The sequence below is a fragment of the Solea senegalensis genome, linkage group LG12, assembly GCF_019176455.1.
Source record: "Solea senegalensis isolate Sse05_10M linkage group LG12, IFAPA_SoseM_1, whole genome shotgun sequence".
Taxonomy (NCBI): domain Eukaryota; kingdom Metazoa; phylum Chordata; class Actinopteri; order Pleuronectiformes; family Soleidae; genus Solea; species Solea senegalensis.
This window is the reverse complement of record NC_058032.1, coordinates 22,087,241-22,102,989: the sequence shown is the minus strand read 5'-3', so window position 1 is coordinate 22,102,989 and position 15,749 is coordinate 22,087,241.

The window sequence follows — 15,749 nt, the reverse complement described above, 5'->3', positions numbered from 1 at the left end:
TGTGCAGTAAACCAAAAAGAAGACTGCTGATTTCCAAGAAAAACCAAGTCTCCCTTGCCTCGAGCAATATGCAAACTCATTCAGATTACCTGAATCATTTCTATTTCCCAAGGTCTCCACTAATTGTGAGCAATAACACACATTCAGAATAAATATCGGGACCTAATGCATATGCTGCTTCAAGAAATCTGAAGAGAAATCCAAGTAAAAACTTGCAAGGTGAGCAAGAAAGAGACAGAAAAGAGAACAAGACACACAATAAGGGCCAAATAAATATCCAAGAGTGATCTGACACAATATTCTCTATATCTTGTAACCTTTTTCGCCAAAGTTTCACTTGTGAACTCTGATCAAAGTGATTTTGAAAGAGAACGACCTGAAACGGAGAATTATTTTAACGTGAAATGTTAAAGACTGATCTTTCCATCAAAAAAGATGTTTGTGTGACCTTGTAAACTGCTCACTCCCCACACCAAAATCTATACAAAAACTCCTCCACCAGTCGGTTCAAATTTCAGATTTTCTCCATGAACATAGGTGTAGGAGAGTGAGTGTTTTAGAAACTAACATTTTCAGCTGAAAGAAGCTCTCTAAAGGTAAAGTGGAAACAAACTGCTGCTTGTTTATCCAGCAGTAATGCAGTACATGCCAATATAACGAAAATTCCACGTTAATTTCCATTTATTTCCTTTTTTATTTGTGGCCTTGAAATGGTTGGTGAATTGGTCTTTTAGCATAATTTCACTTTTACTGAGGTTAAACCTTTAAAAATGCCGTAGCTGTGTTTGCCATAGTAGTGCCAGTAGCTGTTATGAATTTATGAATAGTTTCGAATTCAGGCTCTCTGGAAATGTGAGTTGTCCCTTATATTCCATTATTACACTAACAACAAGATTGCACACAGATGTGTTTCTGTGCCTATATGGGCATTTACGTCGGCCATTTTTTGCTCATTGTGCATTTGTGTGTATGTGCACGTGTGGTAATGTGAATGCCTGTCGTGAGGAAACCATCATCTTTCACAATACAGAGCAATTTCAGCCAATAAGTTGAAAGAGAGTGAGATGAAGCATTCAATTCCAGTCCACCATGAACACACACACACACACACACAGCCCAATTTTACTGACACACATGTAAAGGGAAGCAATTAACTGTAACATGGTTTCATCTGTTTTTCTATTCTATATTGTTAAAATATTACAACTCAATCTCAGTTATATCTTGGTGTCTCAAAATATTTTTATAGAAACAAATATGCAGTTCACACCAAACGACTAGATTTTAAGTAAATGGGAAAACAAATATGTGTCCCATCTGCTAATATGGAGAAGGTGGGGTTTCTCACTTAGACTGCAAGGTGGCAATCAGATCAAGATGTCTTGGGCAAGCTGTCATGTTTTCCATCTTCATATACAGTCACTCACTCTGTAGAAGTGACGCTTGTGATCCCTCAGAATCAGAATGTTTTTGGTAGCTGGTGCAACAGTTGAGTACCGCAGGGCACGCTACATCCTGTATATAAATATGCTGCATTCAATTAGGGTAGGATAACTAAACTCCCTATTCTGAAGCTTAATTTTCTTGATTTAACCAAACTCTGAATATTTTGATTTGTTGATTTGTTAGGAAAATAATCGACTGTTTAGTCTTGTGACGCGTCGATTTTCAGTGGATTGACAAAATCAAACCTCTCACAAATACTAGTGAAAATGGTTTCACACAGTTTCAGTAGTGTGTGTGAGATGTTTCAGTAGTGTATGTGAGAGGTTTCAGTAGTCTATGCGAGAGGTTTCAGTAGTCTATGTGAGAGGTTTCAGTAGTCTATGTGAGGTTTCAGTAGTCTGTGAGAGGTTTCACTAGTCTATGCGAGAGGTTTCACTAGTCTATGTGAGAGGTTTCACTAGTATATGTGAGAGGTTTCACTAGTATATGTGAGAGGTTTCACTAGTATATGTGAGAGGTTTCACTAGTATATGTGAGAGGTTTCAGTAGTATATGTGAGGTTTCAGTAGTATGTGTGAAAGGTTTGATTTTCAATAGTTTGTGTGAGAGGGTTCAGTAGTCTATGTGAGAGGTGAGTTTGGATTATGGCCTATACGGCCCCTCATAGGTAGTGACACCAGTTGCAACTAAGTGGAAACCCCCCACCGCAGGTGTTCACTGACACGAGTGGAGAGAGAAAGACAATGAAGCGACACCTCGGGCATTTATAAATTGGGAGAGGATGGGAGAATGAGTGACGAAAGGGACTTTTTTTTTTTTCTTTAACCATTTCATTGACCTTTTTTGTTAATGTATTCACAGCAGCACTCATGTAAATATAAGGTAAATATGCATAGGGAGCAGCAAAAGTACCAACTGTGTTATATAAATTGCCAAATGACCTCTGGCCCTACTCCCACACAATACAGTACAAACATACAATAACATTTATGAACAGTGATGGTAATTTTCCTCTTATGGATAGTGTAACACATTGTGTGGGTAGAAAAGGGCAGACGCTCTCATGCCCTAATAGACAAACCCGTTGCCCAGACTTGTTCCTGATTTTCACTTTTCTTTCTTCGTACTTCAATCCAGACGCTTGACTTGATGTTTCGCACACAAGCACACACTCTGCCCAAGAGACAGTCGGCTAATTCTGCCAGTGCCCACAACCAATAATTGCATGTACCATTAAAATGTCTGCACTGTGCCTCGCTAAGTGGGAGACGTGTGCACTTGTGTTTTCTCTCCCTTGTGTGTGTATCTTTTGTATGCAGTACTCAGACACATTGCTTTGTGAGTAGCTGTGCATTGTTTTTTCGAGAGTGGGAGATGCATAAATTATATATAAGTCATACCTGTCATTTACCTTGTTTGTGTGTGAACTTGAAGCTTAACTTGACATAAGTTTACAACAGGATTACGGTCGGTGTGGGTGAGATGACAAAAAGAGACAAGAAGAAGAAGAGAAACAGAGCAGGAAAATACACAAAGTAAATGCATTTATATCCTCCAGCCGAATCAGTACTTGCACAGTTGTTTTGCAGTGTGACAGACAACTTGTGGATGTTGTTTATAGTAGTCCTCATTTGATCTGGCTTTAAACTTGGTATGCATTGCACTGGGCGTCTAGTGTAAAGGATGACAGAGAATTGGATTTTGAATCATTGACACACAGCTTGTCTTTTGTGGAGTTACATTCAATCTTAGAACTTTCTTAAAGTTTCCTTTTTTTTATTTAAAAGCACTTACATTTGACACAAACATACCTTTATTCATTTTCTGCCAATATACCCTCTCAAATATAAATAAAACGAAATAATTTTACTAATAATAACAATAATAATAATAGATTTTATTTGTATTGCACTTAAAATTCGGAAGGGAGAGGAAGGGAAGGTGTTTGGCGCTATACAAATAAATAAAATTGAATTGTTTGGAGATGTTGCCGAGGTGAAAGAAGGAGGTTTTGCAGATGTGGGTGAATAACATTTCTCATTCTCTGGAATGAGAAATAAAATGTTGTCTCATAGGAATGCAGTAGGGGTGGGTTCAGAATATCAATTTCAATGAAGCGCTCTAATGTAAATAGTCCCTGCCAGTTTTACTCGCAGGGTGACGCTACTTGCGCTTCTCAAATGATTGAGGGAAACTTGGGTGGAAGTTACCTGGACGAATGGGAGTTTACAGTGGGATAATGGCGGAGAAAGCTACGTTAAGAGATGCCCCATCCGTGTTTAATACATAGACTTTATGTGCTTTGATCTCTCGGTTGTGAATCAATAGAGAAATCCTGCATTTTTAACTTTCATGGACGTTTTTTTTTTTTTTCTTGTGTAATGTTGTAATCAACCGTTTCCATATTTATCTATACACAAACACACATACAAGAACGAAACCCTCCCTCCCCTTCCCCTCTAAACATGTGGTACACTAATCCCCCCCTACATTAACCACACAGACACTGTAGGTATTATTTTTTGTTTAGTTTCCAGTCTAATAATGTTTGTCTGCATGCAAGTAGCGTCGTAAAAGCGAGGATGTTCTTATGTCCCATCTTTATTTTTACCATCTGTGACCACCAAATATAGCTACATTTGCATTACATGCTCAAAATAATTATATCTATGCGACCGCTAGAGCCAGGGCTGGCTCTACCTAATTTTGTGCCCTAGGCGAGATTGCTCTCGGTGCCCGTGTGTGTGTTGGTTTTTTTGCTGGAGGGGCGCCTCGCAGCGCCCCTCCAGCAGATGGCGCTCTAGGCGACCGCCTATATCGCCTATGCCAAGAGCCGGCCCTGGCTAGAGCTATATGAATAATAAAAAACAGTTGTTGCTTACTTATATGCTGTATTAAGCATTAACTAACTATAAATTAATGTTTTAACTAAATATGCCATGTTATCCAGCTTAATTAAGGTATCAGTCCATGCTTTTATAAGGGTTCGTGAAGCTACTGGTAACATCAGTTCAAACATTACAAAGTATATATGGAGGCAATTATTTAAATTAAGGTTGTGTGGGTCATGTATCACTTCATAAAGACTTCACAAATGCATGACAATGCTAAATAATCCTTACATGAACACAGTAAACCAGGTATTAACCAATGTTGTATATCATTGCTTCTTATGACCCTTTAACAACCACACAGATACCAAACATATGTCATGGTAAAGAGATGCATATTTAAGCGGCATTAATAAAATTAAACTGTGCTTAAGTTATTCTTAAAAGAGTTATGTAACATATACTTAGTGCTATTCTACTTAAATGTAGTAAAAGTGTAGCATTATAGACCAAATAAATTAATATGAACTCATAACTTTAAGCAACATTAAGAAATGATTAGTTAAAACAGTCATCAACCAGCAGTAAATGCTTGTAACAGCATTTAGTCATGTTAATTATTGTACCCTTGCCTGTGATCAGGAATTGGGTGGTTTGCTGGTTCAAATCTTTGGACAGGTCGAGGATTGGGAAATCCCTGAGCAAGGCACCCAATTCCCAATTGCTCCCTGGCCTCCAGATAAGTGCTACCTATAGCTCCTGCACCCGACTTGCACAAATTGGTGTGTGTGCAAAAATAACTTATTCTTAGTGTAATTATTACCAATCATTTTTATGTCGCTCAGATTCTCTGCAGTGCATCAGAATCGATGTCACTGGGCGTGAGTAAATGACAATAGAACAGATTTTATGTCTGCCTCAACAAAGACCCCACATTGTGAGTAAACACATCATGCAGCAGTGGAAAAATGCCTCTTGTAATCCAGAGCACAACATCTGAACCTTTTTGGGACAAGTATTATGCTAAATAACTAAATCAAAGCAGAGTAACTGAGTTTTGTAGAGAAACGGTATGTAAATTTACAAACGACACAGCCTGTGCCAACGTCTGCCAAACGTGTTTCTTACTGCAAAACACATTGACTTTCGCCTAATTTCACTTTATTCAACTTAATGTTGCTGAGTAATCCTGCAGCATTCAGCGAAGGACCATTTGTGTGTAATGTCTCTGAATGCACCATGTCAGACTGGGGAGGATGCCAGCAGTCTCTCAGCAGCACATTGGTCAATTTGAATAACTGGTGCTTCATTCGCACTGTGAGAAACAATGGAATGAAAAAAAAAAAAATCACCTGTCAACCACATCTATCGGTTCATCTGCCACATAGGAAGCAGTGAGGGTGTTACTTTCAGCAGATGTTATATGCCACAGTATCAAAAGTAGTGGAAACAGCCAAGGAACCAACATAGGATAAAGCAAATACTTTGAATTTGCATGACGTAATGGAGTAAGTGGCTAACAGGGTAAATCTGTACATTTTGATTCATGTACAAATGAAGTGTTACACATTGTGGACATGTTCTTTTTTAAGATCAACAGGACTTAATTAATTAATTATAAAACCAAATCCCTGTAATTGTGATCCAATTTTTTCTGGCAACTTTTTCACGGTTTCCTAGAAAACGATGGGGGCATGAGAGAAAATAACAGAGAACCACTGAATTAGGCCATGTTAGACAATGGCCTTGGGCCTCAAACTGCCAAGTGCCCCATGGCACACCTGATTATCACTCTCTCTTTCGGCTAATCCATCCGCCACCTTAAATGCTAGCGAGTTAGTGATAAAGTCAGCTCAGCCATGATCAGAAGCCTCTGCAGCCACAATTTAGTTCTTCTGCAATGTGTGTTTCTTTGTCATCCCGAGCTAGCTATTGTTAGCAATACCAACAAATCAATAGCAAAAGTGCTATTAACGGTTTCTGAGTTGGAAAATCCAAGTGATCTCTTTGAGTAGTTTTGGCTCCTGATTGGATAAAGTATTGTTTTAATTATTCTTTTTTTTTTAACAAATTGTTTTATTTAAATAGAAAAAAATAGAAAAACACATACAGTGCTTGGCCAAGGGTGAGAAAGCCCCAATTTTTAAATATATATGACTATACATGACTCCTAAATAGCTTTTACTGAATTATAGATCTATAATTTATGAATATGACCAATATGAATATGCCCAACAGCAGGAAGAGAACAAAAGAAAAGAGAGACAATATTCTTCATCCTACACTTCCCACACTTTTAATGCTGTTCAACTCCTTGCATTGTCCAAGATATAGATACTATTATAACTTCGGGGGAATAAAATGCCACACACCTACAATGTAGACACACTGCCACAGCCTGAGGCTGTGTCCTAACTCACACTCTTTTGTGGCCCTGTAGAGAATTAAAACCCCCTGCAATAAAAAGCTAATCATCTAATAAAACAACAGACCAACACTTGATTGATTCCTTCAATATAATCCCCCAACTGTGCCATAAACAACATAAACACACTGTATATAAATGACTCGCTGTGAGCTTGTTGTGTTGGTGATAGACTGTTTCTGAAGGCAAGATAAATAAACATAATGATAAAATTACCGCAAGAAGATACAAGATTCCATTGTGATATCCTTAGAAAATAAAGTTCATGTCCTCAGGCAGTAACAAGTCAATGTAAATTACAAAACACTTGTGTCGCAACATTAAAGAAATCTGCTCAAATGGCCTGATTCATTGACAATAAAGGCTCAACAGTGTATGGCAACACACTCATAAGTTTACAAGATCCTCGTTTATTTTCTCTGCGTATTGAACAATGATGTTTGTGGAAATGACGCATCTCAATGAGTCCCTTTCTTGTTTCACAGAACCTGGAGCGAGAACAGACGGCAGCTCGTCAAAAACCACAGAAAGAAGAAAAAAAAAAAATGATTGCAAATTATTCTGGCACAACTTGTTTCCAGCATTGGCGGCTATGTTACGCTGCCAAAGCCTCCTTGAATTCTGTGATCAGTAGAAATGTAATAGTCTGACATAATTATGTTTGGTTCCAGTCATTTTTTATTTTTTCCCCCCAGTATAATTTAGGCCAACATATGGCCATGTCAGTGGATTAATTGCCTGTTTTTGTGTATCTCACAAAGCATCAATATTGAAATTACATGTTAATGACTGACTATTTGTTCAGGTGATAATTCAGGTTCGCCACAGTCGGCAATAACTGTGGCCCCCGTGTGTGCCAGGTGCCACACACAGCTGCTGACTTTCACTGAAAACATGACTGGCAGTGGTGAAACGAGGAAAAATTACATTTCAGCCACTTTGAAAGATGAAACACATGTTTGGATTTGTGCACTGCTTTATTTCACAGTTTCATAGCCTTGTCCAACCAGAAACTGAAGATTATAATAATACATTTTAAGCTTGCAGGGACACAGAAGCTGCAGGTCTGATGTGACCTGTATTGATAAAGTTTGTGTCACTTACATAAATCTGAACATAGGATGTTTAACACCAGATATGAAATGCCACTTTTCATATCTGGATCATGATCTGGTCATGGATCCAGCAGTGGATCAATAACTGTTGCGTGGTGTGATGGTGAATCACTGATTTTCTCTGAGGTGAGCAGTTTACAGAGTGACACATACTTCAGCGTCCAGTTGTAAAAGGCTGTTTAAGGGCGAGGTAAAGAGGTGACCGTTTTCTCGAGGTAAAATTGTCGTCTTAATTGGTCATAGATTTTATTATCAACAACTCCTATGTGTGTCGTGATATAAAAATGCAGATTTTCTCTCTGGTCTATTGTTGCTAAGGCAATGGTGACATACTGGCAACCGTCGTTTGGTCAAATGACCAAAACGCCGACAACAGGTCTGTTTGGATGGTGTACTGTTGAAGCCTAAACACATGAACATGATTTCATCTGATCCTTTTTCACGATACAGTGTTGACATATGCAACAGTTTCATGTTCATGTTTTGCTTCCATTTATATACTGTTAAAAAACGGGATTAGAGGATACATCACATGTCAGCTAAGATCAATATAGTGTTTATAAATGACTGAAGGCGTCTCCTTCTACCCCTGCCATGGCAAAATGCCGCCCCAGGTTTGTCTACATCCGACAGTGCACACATGCCAAGGCTCTAAAAGAAGCGTCGGGATCCACAGTTCCAGAAATATGAGCGTGACATTTACACAGATTAAGCTGTTGACTTAACTTTGAAGCTATTTACATGGAGTTGAGACAATGCCAGTGACTGTGTGCTACCTCAGTCGGCAGCTCAGTTAGCAGCATGTGATACTTTGACAGTGCAATAAGAAACAGCTTATCACCTCAGGACTTTAAACAGAGGAAGACAACTTCCACTTAAATAACACAGTGACAGGTTTTATATTTTTTTTTATTTTGTACATTGTATTCTATACTCTATTCATTTCTAAATCTGTATAATTTTTATCCTTTTTTCTTTGATTTTATTGCCGTTTAATTTCTGTTCTCATGTATCTTTCTTTTGCATTTTTGCAATGTGAATTTCCCCTACGAGGGATCAATAAAATTAAAATGTATCTAGTTAATTATCAGAGTTCTCAAACTCATGGCCCGTGGGCCACATGTGGCACCCCAATCAATTTCCTGCAGCCCACCTGTTGATATCAAGTTATTTCTGTATGGATTATATAAAATATCCATTTTGCATCAAAAAAAAGTTGGACTTTTAATCAGTATTAATAGGTATTTTGAGTTTGAGACCCCAATTTAGATAGTATATAGTTTGTTATTAAGTAATCACATCTGTCCTAAGAATCAACATGACACTGTTAATTTAGCAAACAATTCATGCTAATGTGGCTGGACTTAAAACACATTGGATTTAATAATCATTTTAACATAAATCTCATTCTTCATTGACTCGTGTTTGACTCAAAACTATGCATGGCATGAAGTTTAAGTAATGTTAAAAACTGTGTAATCCAAATGGTTTAAAATGTTTTTTACGCAATTGAAATGCATGAATCCTAATATTTGACCTCGAAACGGTAAATGCTAATACATGCAGTGAAAGCAGGTTTCGCAAATGCAAGGTAATGCTTGGAAATCACGGCAAGTCACAGCACAACAACAGCACAAAGGTCTGAGTGAAATCATGAGCAAACCACAGCCTTCCTGGACTTAGTGCAAGAGGTAAATGTTATGACAGTCATTGCTTGACCCTCTTTTTATGACTTCATTCTTATTCCTTCCTCTGTGGTGACCTGCTTTAGGAAGATGACACACACAACTGTCATTTCTATAACACCTATTATTTATTTTGAATAGGCAAACCACCCATTTTCCACTGTATATATGTATACAATTTAAATTGCAAATTCAAGTGCAATTTTTTCTTGAAAATGGATATGAAAGTCGTTTATATCTGCCCCCAGGGATTTATTGCAATTACAAACTAGTGCAGTGCTCATCCAATATGTGGATCTTTTAGCGGTATATCTGTCGCATGTCTACCGATATCTCTTGCATTTCTCATCAAAGTAAGCGCTGTACACATTGTTGCTCTTGGTAAGTCTCCTGGCAATTTTAAAAGCCAGTCAAGTGACACTTTGGATAGAGACGTGATGAACAGACACATGTTCCTTGCATCTATAGATAGATGCACGTTTCATGGCTCAACTACAGAAAAAGTCGTTGAATTCGGCTCTTCAGCTTTTCATCATATGTTTACGTTCATGTTTGTAGTCAGATATGTGTGTAACTGTATAAAGATGTGTCTGTTTTTGCATTGGACTTCACTTTAAGGATTAATGCCATGTTATGTTGCATTAGTCCTTCAAACAAAGATCAAGTGTCCCATGGTGTGTCTTCACAGACACACACTAATACACAATGCCACAAGATTAAAAACGTCCGTTTCTAATCCCGACATATACATCTTCCCTCCTCTTTCTACTCTCTTCACTCTCTCAGTCCCTTCATTTGTCTTTTCATCACTTCCCCTCTTTCTGCACACCATTGGTTCCCCTCACTCCCCGAGTGTTATTATTAATTTATTTATTTCCGTAGAGAAGCAATAATTAAGTAGAGCTCTGGGATAGGTATCACTTCCCCCTACCTCAGGGGGGAGAACGGGAAAGATAACACAGAGAGAAGGATGAAGGTAGGGAGACAGGAGGATGGCAAAGGCTTACAGATCCGTTAGATGAAAGAGAATGAGGGAGAGGAGAGGACAGAGACATATCACAATGATGATGATGATGAACTGAGAGCATTTTTGGAGTTTGTCTTTGAAGAGACTCATCCAGGCCTTTGAGGAATTTGTTTTCCTAAGTGCACCTCTGAGCTTTAGAGATGAACGGGAGTAAAGATAGGGAAGTGAAGAGAGTGTCTGATACATCTGATAGACTAAAGGTTGTAGGACTGAAGCCAGGGACACACACTCTGTTAGTGACAAAATGAGTCGGGGATTCATTTAATAATCCATAATTGATAATTGATACTGTGGTGTAGAAATTGTGCATTTCAGAGAACTGTCTGTCTGAGTTGACAGAAAGACACCCGCTCTAATTATATACAGTATCAATATACCAGTGGTATGGCTAGAGCAGGGCGGTTGGTGACGAAAGCCTGGGAAGAGGCAGCTAATATGCAAATTCAAATGTAATGGGAGGTGTTTAGCCAGAGAAGGCAGTACATACACCCAATCTATCCAGAGTTGGATATAGAGAGCTTTCACTTCAAAAGAGATACAGGTATATTGTGTTTGTGACATATACAACAAATAAAGACATTCAAACTTCAATGTTGTTACAAAACTTGGCTTGTAGAAAAAAAAGGCAAGTGGTCCAATCTCAAGAAGAGCAGGGTGGCCCACTTGCGTGACGTGCCCCTCATAGTTCGCCAAAGTTGAACCCCATGCAAAATGATGCCGCGGAATTGCTTCACCATGGGAAGCAAATGTTTTATTCATCCCTGCACTTGCACAGGGTGGATGGGAACATGAGGCAAAGGGTCACCACTGCTACATTTGCACATATGTGACCAAGCACCGAGGCTTGAGTTCACAGATTTGAAAGCAAACCTGAGTAAGCAAACCAAGGGCATTTCAACAAGACCTCAAATCTTGTTTTCTTTTTTTCTCAACCTCCTGGGATTGACCCGCTCACCATGCTGCAGTGAATTACAGGTTGTTCCAGCTGACCACTTGACATTTCAGGGCACATTTTGCCAGTTGCTGTTCAGTGTGAGGCCGAAGGTACATTTCACGATCCAACTTTGAGTAGTGAGTATTTTTTCTGGACTTCCCCTCCCCTTTTGTACGGTGGCCGACAGGGGCGAACAACCCAAAACACATGTAGGAGGAGAAGCGAGCTGCATATTCACAAACACTGCGGATTCAAAAACACACGCAGAAGCCAAAACAAACCCTCTAAACCAGGGGGGCCAATGAGCATCTAGTCTGGTCAAGCAGGGGCCGACATAGAGGAAAAAAAAAGTGGAAAAAACAACTGTTTAGTAGCCGGTGGGCAATATAAGATATTCATTATGATATTAGACAGAATTGCAAATTAAATTTCTTGTTTTGATATAAAATGATTCACAAAAAAAACATATTTATGATGCACCAAAACTTAGCAAATAATGAGGATAATTGTGATTAAAACAGCTTAAATATATGTAATTTCCTGTCGAGTGTAATACATTTAATAAAGCAATGATTACAACCGAATGTCTTATTACTATTATAAAAATGTTGCCGGCAAATACATTTAGTCTTATATTCTGTTTCTATTCCATCACCTCGCACAGTGGTGGACGGGCCGCATGTGGCCCCCGGGCCAGCAGTTTGACACATGTGCTCGAAACTGATTGTAGGTGTGAATGTGAGAGTTAATGGTTGTTCGTCCTTGTGGTGTGTTTGCTCTGCAGTGGACTGGCAACCTGTCACACGAGGGTCATGTGTGCCACTGATGCCACTGAAGCCAATTCCAGCTTTCACCCCAGGTCTTTGTGATGTAAGGCAACAGTGCTAGTCACTATAAAAGGTAGAGAGGCTGCTGGTGCTACATGTTATATTTTTACATAGCATATTATATTAGCAACTATGTTGTACAAAACACTTTTCACTTTATTGTGTAGGTGGAGCACACACACGTCCCTCCCTCTGCTCCTTTCAACGACTGCGGCAGCCAACAACTCACACTTCCTTTCAAAAAAATCCACACCTATCTGACCACAAGGACACCTTCTTAAAGGGACATGCTTGGTATGCTATGTTTAATCTTTAATTAAATAAAAAAAAAAAAAAATTCTCTGGAATTTTGATTTAGTGCACGGGTCTCAAAATCAAATGACCTAGATTGGTCAGGTGTGAACTAAAACATAGTACAAACACAGTTATGATGCAAAATGAATCTACAAATGACAAAAAATGTCAAGTACAATACAATTATTGTTTTGTTTACATAAAATTGTCTGTACCAGTGATGAGATATGACCTAGAAGGGATGTTAATCAGTGAGCTTGAGAGTCAAGGTCTGTATTCTCAGTTAGTACCCAGACAAAGGGAAACATTAAAATACTTTTATTTTGGGAAACTAGGATTATATGTTGCCTCTGATGCGTGAGAATCCAGCCAGTATGTTAAGGCAAGACAGAGAGGCTTCACACCCCGACATGCATGAGTGGTGCAAGGGCCCTGTTTGTGGAGCCGCACCAACCCTGTGAGCCACAAAATTGATACATCTGAGAAATTGGAAATGCGCCTTTTTTGACTTCCCCTTCTCCCCAACAACTTCTCCCGTTGCCTACTGCCCGCACGGGTGATAAAAATGATTTACAGCTCAGCGTTAGGGCATAAACCATGATAATATGAACACTGTCTTAATAGCGACAATGAAAATGCTAGTGGAAAATTTAGGATGTGTAAGTGAATGAATAAACAAAGCAGAATTTACTCAGTGCAATATCGGTTTGATATATCAGCTTGGAAGTCGTTTGGCAACTTCTAGCAGTTGATTTCAGGTCCTGCTCTGGGAGTCTTGATAAGTACTGGCAACGGAACACTTGTGAAGCTTCACGGCACAGTTTCTCAGAACACTCACACTGCATGTGTCCTCATAGGAACCTGCACAGTTTTGAGGCAAATCTTGGAATCGTAAGGGTATGGTTATTTATTTGCTTCAACTGGAAATTACCCAGCACATGCACATATATAAAGAGAAAAAAAATCCAAAAGAAATAAGAAGGAGAAAAAAGAGATCAGAGACACACACACACTCGCACACACAGGTGATTGTGGCATTTTTACATGCTCATGTTCTCTGAAATGAAGATTTATAAGCGGGCAATATCCTCCTCTTTGCCTTGCCTTGTATATCATCTCGCTTCACTGAGCTGGATTTATACCTCCAGTGCAAACCTGCAATAAAATTAATATTACACTCTGTCTAACGAAGAAGGAGAGAGAGTTGGAGCCTGTATCTGTCAGTGCGAGTGAGACTGATTTAGAGGCCTAATAAAATGTAGTGTCTGTCCTTTGATGGTTTAACAGATGCCATTTCAGACTTCAGGCCCGGAGAGAGATGCAGGGACACAACTTTCACAAATGTACTGGGGCTTGTTGGACATATGAGAGTCATTCAGTATGTTCTCTGAGGGCTTTATTTTCAGTCGTGCTTTCAGAGAAACAGGGAGCGGTGAGTGATGATGACCTTTCTGATTGCAGCACTCAAAGCACGACTTTCCACCTAAGCCATACAGCCACAAGTGTCTATACAACGCTCTGCTGTAAAGAAACTTTTTAAGTCGAACTAGTGGAAAGTTTGAGGTGGAAGAGAAAAGCACTGTGATAAATATTCATTTTTTTTTTTCTACAGCAAATACTAGACATAGTTGACTTATGGTGCTTTTCTATACAGTTCTAGCACTACTTGGCTGTACTTTACTCGACTAGTTGGTTTCATATCAGGTGTTGTTTTCCATTACTTTATACTGTAGTACCGTTGGCAGGGTCATCATAAGCATGGCTGTACAAAACTGCTGTGAATATTCCTCTGTTAAATATTTAGACGTTTCCTTGCTAAATGGTGGAGATTGACGCACGTTTCAGGAGTTTTATTTTTTACTGATCTACACTCAGCATTGTTCAGTTTGATTCTTGTGTTGAACGTCGCACTCATGACTCCACCAGTGAGGACGATCTCTGCCAATCAGTCACACTTATCACGCAGTATGGGCTCAGCTCACTCGGAACCTCGCCAGAGCAGGCACAAAAAAAGCACCGGGTACCAGTTATCCTTGATGGAAAAGGAAAAAATCAGAGTAGAGGTGGGTGGAGCCGAGTATTGCTAGAACTGTATAATAAAAGAGCTGTATTAGTTGTGTGCACTCACAGTTGGCAACTAAATTGGAGACATGGATCACTAAAAAACATGGCTGCTAACAGGGATACAAGTGAAGAAGCGCTTATAGCAACTTAACCTAAAATATCTTTCAAAGGACATGTTTACATCTTTATTGCCTTTAATTAGCCGTTTACGACTGGAAACTGAAGTTTGTGTATGTTTGTAAACTACTCATTCTTTGCACCAAAGTCCAAAGAGAAAATCAGCTACTTTACATCATGGCACACAGGAGCTGAACAAGACCAGCAGCACCCAGGCTAAAAAAATGCAGATTTTGTCAATGGATGTAGGTGCCGGAGAATGATGTTTTTACAAACTTACAGTAAGGAAACAAAAAGAGGTGACACTGAAAACACATTTTTAAAATATAATAGACTTAAGCTGGTGCAGATGTTGTGCTGAGCCTTTGATTAAGTGGCTAAAATCGGTTTTTCAGTGGTCTCTGCTAGCAACCATGTTGTCAGTGAGAGAGAAAGTCTGTGTCTCAAGCTGCTATGTCCGAACTTCTTACATCCCCACTTCAAAAAAACCCTTAACTATCCCTTCAGTCAGTACGTTAACATGCAGTTTCATCGAGTTAAGGCCTTAGTCCGACTAAGACAAGCAATCGGACTACTTGCAGAGTCAGAGAATACATGTGGAGGAAATGTTGGCGCAAGTGCAGAACGCAAAGTCCGACTCCAGTCCGGCTAAGTGTATTCATGCAGGAGTAATTGGACTATGAATCAGCATTATTCAGATAGTCTGATTAACACTAGCTTGATTTTAGTTGGACTGACATGTTTACATGATATTAAGAAAACCAAGTTCTTCTCTTAGTCCAACTAAAGTTGCACTTTTAACACGCATGAGTGTTTCAGAGGTTGTTGTTTTGTGTCTATTTTCAACTGTAGTTGAGCTTTAGTGTGGTGCTGTTGAGCTGTGTTGGGTGTACTGACAGCTGTTGGTGATATATAGTCTATCCTCATTGATATGGGACAGAGTAACACGAAAACAAAACAAGACAACCTTGGAGCTACAGTAGC